We start from the raw sequence: 11,245 nt of genomic DNA on the forward strand, positions 1-11,245 counted from the left end.
TAATAAAATAAAAAATAAAATAAATAAAAATAATAAATAAAAACAAATTTAATCTATCCTTTTATTCCAAGCACCATATCCATAAAAGCTCACTAGTCCATAATCAGAGTTGGGCAAAATTAGCTATAGTTGAAACTAATAGTTAAAATTGCCATGGAAACGACTCTTTTTCATGAATGAACCATTGATAAATAAATATATTATCCACGACAATTTTAGCTATTAGTTTCAACTATAGCTAATTTTGTCAAACTCTGGCCATTATATTGCTTTCCTAATACCAAAGGCATTGTAACTTTTGAATTAACACAGCATTATCATTAAATCCATTTTTTTAAATATGTAATTATCAGCATAGTTTATTATTAGCATGCTCTCTCTTCAAATAATCGGTTTTGGAACAAAAGTAAAAATAGGTAATTATGTACATATAAACCTTTCTAAAATATGTTTAAATTGTTAGAAACTACATCTCGACAAACGATTGACATGGAATCCTCATACAAGACTGAAAATACAGGTAACTGCTCGTCGATTCCGACTATTACAACATTTACTAGACAAACGGTCTAAATGGCCAATCCATTACAAAAGGCTGATTTGCATGACTATTATAAGGCCTATCTGGACATACGGAGTTGAGCTTAGGGGCTCCACTAAACCATCAAATTCCTCCCGAATCCAATCCTTACAGTTCAAAATCCTTAATGGTCCTTACTTTATCATAAATCAAGTCATCCATCATGACCTCAATGTCCCATAGGTTGCCGATTTAGCCAAAACCAGATACCATTCCTTCCATGGAAACTTCCCAACCACCCAAATCCACTTGTTTTAACCTGACCTCTCCTTCAATACCTAATAATCCTCCTAGGCGTCTGAAAAGAAGATGGCCTCGGGATCTTCTCCTCTAGAAATGTTATTGGAGTCTCCACAAGTTTGTATCATGTCAATATGTCACCTACATCAAATGTACTGGTTGTATATATGTCATACAGTTGTAAATAATAATAAATAAATGATTAAAAAAAAAAAAAATTGTTGGACGGTTTTCCTGAACTTTTCTCTTAGTCTCCCCTAAGCAGTATTATAAACATCTCGCCTTAGCAATCTAATCTGTTTTGAATTAATCTACTTATGGTAATCATATTTCTTCATTAGGAAATTAACTTTAATTGGAATCTCAAGACATAAAAGCTTTATCATCACTTTAATACAATTTTATGTCAGTATCACAACATTTTCTAAAGAATCCACTCATTCTAAAGAGGTAGACTCATTATATCTACTAAATAGATAATAGGAAAACTAGTCTTTTAATCTACAATGATTAAAACATTCAATACTGGATACTGAGCACTAATATTGACTTCGTAGCAGTAAAAAGTGAAAACCTAACCATTAAGAAAAACACATTTATGGAAGTAATTGGATTTTATTTTTAATAAAAAATTGTATAAAGAAAAGGTTTTCTTAATCTATTAGGGTAATTTATCCTCTATTTTTATTTATTTATTTTTTTTTTTTTAACGGGAAAGCCTTCTCATAATGTATTTCTTTTCAACATCTACTTCCGAATACTGGGGGTGATGATAGCAATAAATCCATCAGGCCTAATTCTCCTTAGAAATGAATGGGATTATAACGATTAAAAAATACAAATATTTTCACTTTCACGAAATAATAAAAAAAAAAAAACCTAACCTTTATTCAGCCAAAATAAAATGATCGAAAAAAACATTTACCTGTATATACATATTTAAGCCAACATAAATACTAGTAAATGAAATAAACATATAATGGGAATATTTTGGAAGCCTAATTTACATTTTCTAAGTAACAGCGATAGTGGACAAAAATAATTAATCTTCATATAAATATTTTTATTAATTGATTTCAACACAACTTAACAATGAAGCATCACAAATAAGTAATATAATAAAAGTAAAACATAATAATAAAAATATAACATAGCAATGGTAAAATGGTATTTTTTTGTTTAACTTACTGAGGATTGTAAATGTGACTAGAGATTACATTATTTTTATTATTATTTTATTTATTTATTTTTTTATACACATAGTTTGATTATGTTCATTTTCTTAATCCTTCTGTTTGTATATATTTTAAGAGAGATTTATTAATTTTTATGTGCTTTTTTTTATTTATTTTGATTCTTATTTTAGTATTAACGTGATCATTCATCACTATTACCTGTTGCCCACAATGTGTGGAAAATTGTAATATCAATCAATAAATAAATTATTAATAAAAAAAAAGACAAACAAATACTCACTGATACACAGAATTACAGTAAGGTGAAGTATTGAAATCGTGAAACATTTCGAATTCGACTTTTCGACGGATATACACGTTTTGAGGTTTCCAGAGTCCAAATAACATAGTCTCGCATAATGTTTTGTGTGTGTGAACAAAACGAAAACCTAGCTCTAAAAGTAGTACCAAACAAATCAAATATTTAGAGTATATATATGCTCTGGGATATTTCTGCATTTTTTTTCGTTAAAATCGAATAACTAGAAGTGCCACTTTATAGAATTGATTTTACACTTTTTTTTAGGATTATCTCCAAAACAGCTCTTACGATTTTGATTACCTCAGTAAATCAATATACAATTAGGTGATTTAAGGGATCCGTTACTAAGCCTTAAGCCCTCGCGCGGGCTCATTACCGCGAAGAGGAGCGTCCCACATGTGGCAGATGTGAGGATGGTCAATGGAAATTCCTCGGAAGTTCCTCTCGGTCCAATGGACTCGCTGACCAACAATGAGAGCGGTCCTCCAGGCTTGCTGGAGGGTTTGACGTAGGATTGAAAGCCATACTCACATATTTTTCAGTTCACAAAATACCACAAGTCATAGATCCTAATGAGGTAAAACACTCATTATCCGGAGGTAAACCAGTCCCCTGTTCGAGTCTCCGGGTGAGGACTGCTTTAGGTGATTCATGGCGCAAATTGAAAATTAGAAATTCAATTATAGGAACGTGGAACATAAAAAGTCTAAATTCCGCTGGTGGGTTAAAATCGGTCCCAAACGAGGAAATAATTTAACAAGGCTTATATAACGTATTTTCAAAAATATTCTTTCTAAAATATCTTTACTTTTCTTTTTCAAATATTTAAACAGCAATAAAAAAAATTTAAATATGAACTATGAAACAATTTGATAATAACTAAAAAAATGGAAAAATGTTAGCCCGTACAAACACGAATCTACTTGACCAATCTAAACGCAATTCTCCCACCTACGCCTCGATATAACCCACAGACGTTTACCAAATATTCTATATATTATTTTATCATTATGTTATTTTATTTATATATTTTTCATACAGATAGTTTGATTATGTTCATCTTGTCTATTCTTTTGTTTGTATATATTTTAAGAGAATTTTTTTTTATTTATTTTTTATTATTTATTTTATTTATGTTTTTTTTTTTATTTTAGTATGTATGAGATAATTCATCACTATAACCTATTGCCCACAACTGTGTGGCAGATTGTAATATCTATCAATAAATAATAATATTTATAGACGTTTACCAGCCAGTTCAATGTTTATTAACATTTTAAGGATCTGTCCGTAACGTGACTACAATCTTACATCCACCATATTCACCACAATGCTAATGTATAATCTATTATCATATCGATTATATTTACCGGTTTTCTCAATGTGATATTGTAAAACCTTCTAAATTCTCCAGTTAACACGTCATTTTTAAGTCCGAATATCTCACCCAACATTTTATTTTCTAAAACCATTAGGCGCTGTTCTTCTCTAAGTGTAATCATAGGAAGGGTAACAAGTTTTTAAATTCTAACATTTAACTAATTCTAACGTTTCTGGATGGAGCGAGATATGAAATTTCGAAATTAAAGAATAACCAGCACTTCAGTACAAACAACAGCCTCCTTGGTTTTTCGAATTATTAATTGTTAAGAACTATAACAATTTTGATTTTTTTTTTTTTTTTTTTTTTTATTTATTGACATTTACAACTTTATATAAAATGCAACAAGCGAATTTGAAGTAAGATCATAATGATATGATGATACAGCATGTAGAGAATCTAACGAGTAGTAGAACTCTGAAAACATTTTACGATATAAGGGCACGAGGCCATCTTCTTTTCAGGCGCCTCGGAGGATTGCCAAGATGGAAGAGGAAGCAAGGTTAGAAACTAGTGGGTTTGGGTGGTTAGGGAGTTTATAATGGAAGGAATGATATCGGGTTGGGGCTAGATCGGTTACAGAAGGAACATTTAGGTCTTTATGGATGGTTTTATTAGTAACAAAATTCTCAAGGAGCATTGAGGGTTTTAACGAAGTGTTTCGGATACGAGAGGAATTCGAAGGTTTAGTGGAGCTCCAAAGATCAACTCCGTATGTCCAGATGGGCCTTATTATTGTCATGTAGATCAGTCTGAGTTGGAAGTTTAGACCGTTTGTCTAGTAAGTGCTGTAATAGTCGGAATCTTTTCTGATTCCAAGTTAGTCATTTGCCATGGTGTAGTCCAAGATAACGAATCTGTTCTACAGGGGTAAGAGCAACATTATTAAAATATACTATAGGGCAGATTTTGATTATTGAATTAAAAAATATAATATATAAGAAGAAAATCTTGAAAAGTACACTCATTTTATCATTTTTTGGTCTGATCAGTATTAGAAACTTTACTCAATTACAGATATAAACTTCAATAAAATATATTTATTCTAATTTTTTATTTTTAATCATTTCTTCATTCCAGTGCTAATTTAAGGATATTTACTGGCCGAATAATATTATAACTAGAATAAAAATTAAAATTATAACAATAAAAATAATAGAAAATCATAGTAAAAGAACATTGACAATAAAAAAGGGCCTATCCAAATGTTCATCTTGTAGAGATAGAGATCTCGACCAATCAGATATATGGATAAAGTGCCTTAATATTGATCCACGGTTAGCTAACGATAAAATTAGTAACACGCAGGCAAATGATGAAATGATGAAGCTCCTTGAAAATATCCATTTATTGTCATGCAATGTTTCAGAAGAAAAAGGAAAACTTCAGGCTGGCTATTATTATAAATCAGCCTATAGAATTCAGAGATGACATTGATATTTAAATCAACAAATAAAAGAAAATTAATTGTTAATGTGTAATTATCAGACCAAATGTTTCATCGTAAATATCTCATTTTGTTTGATAAATAAAGAAGTTTTTTTTTGTGAAAAATTCCTTCTTATAATTTCTTTATTTGGTGTTGGGGGGGGGGGGGGGAGACTATCCCGGAAAGTGAGCCTTCAAGTCCTTTTTGCCGACCCCTGGCGACTGCAAGAGTATCCGCCAAGTACTAACCAAGGCTGGAGTCACAAGAATCATTTTTCAGGACCGCCGAAAAATAAATATTTATTGCCTCAGGAATATCGATATATATAAAATCGAACCCATAACGTTCCCAACCAAGCACTCCAGGACCTACGCCCCAACCCACACGGTCGTCACGTCCGTTTCTTTGTCACATACACAATATTCGTTCGTCAACGTTTCAAGGCTCTTCCTCCACCTTTAAGATGAACCATCTGAAATAATAAAACATCCTATAAAATAGACATTGCATTTTGCTATATTTTTAAAATTTTTATATTATTATTATTTTTTTATCTTTTCAGTATTCAACGTCTAGTGTCCAACATAGTACTACTACTGTATATAACTACTATATATTCAAATTAAAATGTTCATAAATTAATTTTCTTATAATTTAGACTCCTTGGGTATTTCATTTTCACTATCACACTGGACTTTTACTCCTAAGTTAAATCTCTTTAAATCATTCATTGTTTTTTAATATTATTATTTATTTTTCTATTTTTTATTTTATATTTTAATCACGCCAATCCTATATCACAGTCTCATTTAATAATATTGCTCTTACCCCTGTAGAACAGATCCGCTACATTGGACTATGTCTGGACAAACGACTAACTTAGAGTCCTTACAAAAGAAAAAAATTGTGTGACGACTCTAACTATTACAACACTTACTTACTAGAACAATTGTCTAAACTTGTAATCCATTACAGAAAACTAATCTAGTTAAGCTTTGAGACTTCACTAAACCATCGAATTCCTCTCGTATCCATTACTTACAATCCGAAATCCTCAATGCTCCTTACTTTGTCACAAATAAAATCATCCGTGAAGACCTTAATGTTCTATACGTAACCGATCTAGCCCGAACCAGATATCAATCCTTTCGTTCTAAACTCCCAAACCCACTTTCATTTACTAAACCTACTTCCCTTTCCATTTCTGGAAATTCTCCGAGGTGTCTGAAAAGAAGATGGCCTCGAAACCTTCTAATGTAGAAATGTTTTTAGAACGCTAACAAGCAGTAATCCATTGTAATCTAACATAACCTTTATTAAATGTATTTTTATGTAAATCCGGTTGTAAGTGTCACTAAATAAATAAATAAAAATTGTTGTAAGAATATTGTGAACAAGTGAATGTAATTTGTTTATTAGGTCTGCATATTAATGTTGTTGTTTTTTTGTATTAGTTTTATAATTAACTGTATTTGTGAAATATTTAGTTAAATAGATCATACATAATAAAAACTTTATATTTATATTTGATTTTTCAAAATAATAACTTCTTTAATGCAAAATTATGTTCGTTTGTCGAGGTGTCGATATAATTTTACATTAAAACATCCAATCCTCCAATATTTCAAATAAACAATTGTCACAAGTGATGTCGAAAATACGTTTTCATTTCCTTTTTTTTTTCTTTTTTTTTTTTTAGATTCAAAAACTTTATTTATTGATAGATATTACAATCTGCCACACCGTTGTGAGCAATAGATAATAGTGATGAATGATCACATTCATACTGAAATAAAAAAACATTAAAAATAAATAAAATCTCTCTTAAAATATATATAAACAGAAGGATGAACAAAATGAACATAATCAAACTATGTGCATAAAAAAAAATTAAATAATCTCTAGTCACATTTACAATTGAAAAAAATAAATAAATAAAATAATCTCTAGTCACATTTTCACTTGATAAAAATAAATAAATAAAATAATCATAAAAATAAAACAATCTCTAGTCACATTTACACTTGAAAAAATAAATAAAATAAAATAATCTCTAGTCACATTTACACTATTTCAGAATTAGTCCTTGTTTTCAACTTAAGAATTTATTCGAATTAAACTATTCTAATGATTAAAATCAATAATTAAAAGTATTATTTAAATAAAAATGTAGTATTTCACAAGGAAATTATACAAAATGTTAAGTTTCTAGATGTTTTACCCTATTTGCTCGAAAATATATTGACTCCTCATTTTAAAAATAATTTTACGGGGAAATATGGGGGAATAAAAATTACAATACTCGTAAAAAAATAATTTTTAAATTTAATATACATATTTCAAAAATAAATAAGACAGCTTAACTGAACTACGTAGATAAATAGGATTATGATGAAGCTTTGAAATTATAATATAATTTATTTTTTTATCATAAATCTCAGTTTAAATATGTCTAGTCTTTACATTTTCACTACGATAATAAGTAAAACGATTTTAATTTATTATAAATACATAAAAAATTAATGTTAGGTTTTAGCTTATGTAAGATATCCCAAAGTTCTTGACCGGTTCGCAGACTGTTTTATTAAAATGCTCGGTGTCGTCCTTGGTTCTTAGCAATTAAAATCCAGGATTTATCCTAAAGAAAATAATGATCAAAAATAAACATTATTTACGCATAAATAAAATTGCATACATAGTCCATAGCTCAGACGAAAAGGTGGTCCTACCAATCTGAGATCTGCTGACGGTGCCGGTTCGAATCCGGCCTGGGGCGTTGACTTCTTTCATTGAGTGGCGGTCCCACAAAATTTTAAAAAAACTTTACCCCTAACCATGGCTAGGCAGTATAGGACTCTAGCAGCAGTCTTTTCAGAAAAAAAAATGCATACATTTTTTTCATATACTGTATAAGACACAATATGAAAGGTAAAAAAATAAGCTAAACAAGAAAAAAGAACACAAATTGGACAAATATTAGGAAAGATTAGGTATATTGACCTTTTTTTTATTTAAATTTTGTTAAAGAATATTTAACAAAGGCATAACAATATTTTAGCATAAGAATGTTTAAATGTTTTATTTTAACTAAATTGTTATAAAACATTCAATAGTGTTCATTTATCTACAGAATTAAAATCTATCAATAGCGAAACATTGCTAAGTCAGTTAGTTAATAATAACAAATGTACTTAGTCCCTCACCCAAAAAGGTGAATACGACAATAAACTTTTATGTTACTTAAAAAAAAAAAAAAATGAGTTTTGCCTGAACTCAAACTTTCCTAAATCGAACCCAAATATATAAGTCGACTAATTAACCATTGAGAATTGAAAAAAAAAATTCGACCTGTAATTGGGTAAACTGAATTCTTTTTATGTTGCAAAAATTTAATCAAATGTAATAAATTTATATTGCATATGGAACAATTTACCTTTTTAGAATCAATTCACACTATACATTGCCCCTCCATAGCGGTTTCATAATATATTATAAAGTGTAAATTAATATATGTATAATAATTTTCCATTCCACTTACATAACATTTCCATTTATTAATTTACACTTTGTAATGTTTCATGTAAACGGTGCTGAAGGTGAACAGAAGGTATAGTGTGAATTGACCTTAATGTTCCCAAAGCTAATACATTAGTATAGATAAAGGGGCTACTCTCTTGCTTTGAGAATTAAACTGATCAAGGTAATTAAGTATACCTACAAGATTAATCTGATTTTGCAAGCATTTTGTGAAACTCTTCAGATCTCGCCCTTGTAATGAAATCATTTATTTACTCTTTTGAGATCCATCTATTGATCCAGTCCAATAGGTTACTTTAATGGCTTCTCAACGCATGCAACAATCTAGTTTTAGCGAAGTCAAATTTTCTTGTCAACGATTAATTTTCCTATTGTATGTAAGCTTAAAAATATTACATCAGAAACACGTAGTATAATTTTAATAAGTAAATATGTGAAGTATTCGATCGCTTTTGCAGATACAACAACATGTAATTCATTTAATTTTTTTTTGAGGTTAATGACTTCCATTTTTGAATGAATTATTTATTAATTATTCATGACATTGTACAACGTTTCGGGACCATTCATGCACTTTTAAAACCTATAACAATAATAAAACTAACATAACACCAATCTTCATCCTTATATATTTTAATTTATACAATAATAATCACCTCATGATTTCATAAGGGAAATCATGTCAACCATTAATGCATCTTCACTTCTCTCTAGCACAGCCATCACTCTACATTTCTTACTACCTCTTTGGACCTTATCTCATGTCCAGTGTGCTGTTTGGTTACCTCCCTGTTTTTTATAAGTCCTGTTTTGTATTTAATATTAACTTAGTAATTTTTTACATAAACCTGTTTATTTCATCTGATTTTTATGTTTTTATTTTAAGTCTATTTATAATATCTGCGTAATGTGTATTTAAGTGTTTAGTGTCAGTTTTATAGTTTACTGTGTTTTGTATGTTTTTTGTTATGTATATAGCTTCCAGATATCTTCTGTTTTTTGTATTTTGTGCTCTATCTATTATGTTTGGGTTTTCAAAATTGAATTCGTGGTTCAGTACAGAGCTGTGCAATTTATATTTTTAGCGTTTTTACAATTGGTGATATGTTGCTTGATAAGCTAAGGTCCAAAGAGGTAGTAAGAAATGTAGAGTGATGGCTGTGCTAGAGAGAAGTGAAGATGCACAAATGGTTGACATGATTTCCCATATGAAATCATGAGGTGATTATTATTGTATAAATTAAAATATATAAGGATAAAGATTGGTGATGTTAGTTTTATTATTGTTATAGGTTTTTAAAGTGCATGAATATGGGACAGTGGTCCCGAAACGTTGTACAATGTCATGAATAATTAATAAATAATTCATTCAAAAATGGAAGTCATTAACCTCAAAAAAATTTTAAATGAACCAGACTTCCTAGAGAGATAATCCAGATTAAACATATAATTGTATTAACAGGTAGCCCAATCATTGCCTTTCCTAATTTTATCATAAATAATTATTTTATTCTTTTAATTTTCAATGTATAACTATTGTATTTTTTAAATATTTAAAAATTACGTAATTGCAATCTCTGTTTCTTAAACCACTACCTCAGAGAACATAAAGTTCTATATAACTCCAAGTCATCAACCACTGTATATGTTAAGAAATTAAAATTAAGAAGGTTCTTGTAGACCTGATAGCAAGACGAGCTTGGGCGAGGGTCCCAGAGCGCTTAGATTGAAGGTTTTGGGTTCGAACCCACCTGAGTCGGTCAAAATTTATTTTACGAGAAAAAAAACTTGACATTTCCACTCTAGGGTTGTATAGGTCTCAGTGAAGGACTTCTTACTTTTATAAGAAAAAAAATGTTCTTATGACAACTGAAGTCGCAAATTTTTATTATTTAAACCACATTAAAAAGTTTAATTCACTACTATAATTTAATTATATATTTATAATTGATCGTATGTGAATTTGAACGAGATGGTCAGGGATACAATCAAGAAAACATAAATAAGGAGAAGATGGTTGGGGGTGCGGTCAATGAAAAACACAAATAAGTTAATCATACCTATTTGTGTTTTTCATTGACCGCACCCCCAACCATCTTCTCCTCATTTATCATCCACGGTCAACTATCTCTCATAATTAAAAAAACATAAATAGTTTTTAAATATTTTTTGATTTGTTTAGACCCATAAATGCCTTGTGAACAAAGGAAATGTAAACAATGCAACAAAGGGATTTATAAAAAAAAAACAGCTCAACCTATCACAACAGCCCTGATAAAGTACATTGTGATTCGAATCGTTAGTAACCAAGGATTCTTGATCGCAGCCCAAACCATCTTCATTATAATAATTCTTTTAACCTATAGTTATTTTTTTATAATGATTATAATAATATATATGTATATGTAGTTGACCGTAAAAATTGATATATAGGAAGATGGTCAGGGTTGCGGTCAAGTGAAACGAAAATAGTTTACAACTATTTTATTTTCCAACGTTTCGCCCCACTTTGTAGGGCTTCATCAGGGCTAAAAAGATACAAAATGAAACTAAGTTAAGATAAAATAATAGAAATAAAAAT

The 11,245-nt window shown here is 29.5% G+C and overlaps 1 protein-coding gene across 7 annotated transcripts in view; it reads right to left on the minus strand.

Moving 5' to 3' along the window:
• The window catches only part of Mctp (multiple C2 domain and transmembrane region protein), a 371,452-nt gene that overhangs the window by 98,707 nt on the left and 261,500 nt on the right, over positions 1 to 11,245 (minus strand). The window lies entirely within an intron of this gene.

Source organism: Halyomorpha halys, unplaced genomic scaffold, assembly GCF_000696795.3.
Source record: "Halyomorpha halys isolate HHAL.00 unplaced genomic scaffold, Hhal_1.1 Scaffold539.1, whole genome shotgun sequence".
Classification (NCBI taxonomy): domain Eukaryota; kingdom Metazoa; phylum Arthropoda; class Insecta; order Hemiptera; family Pentatomidae; genus Halyomorpha; species Halyomorpha halys.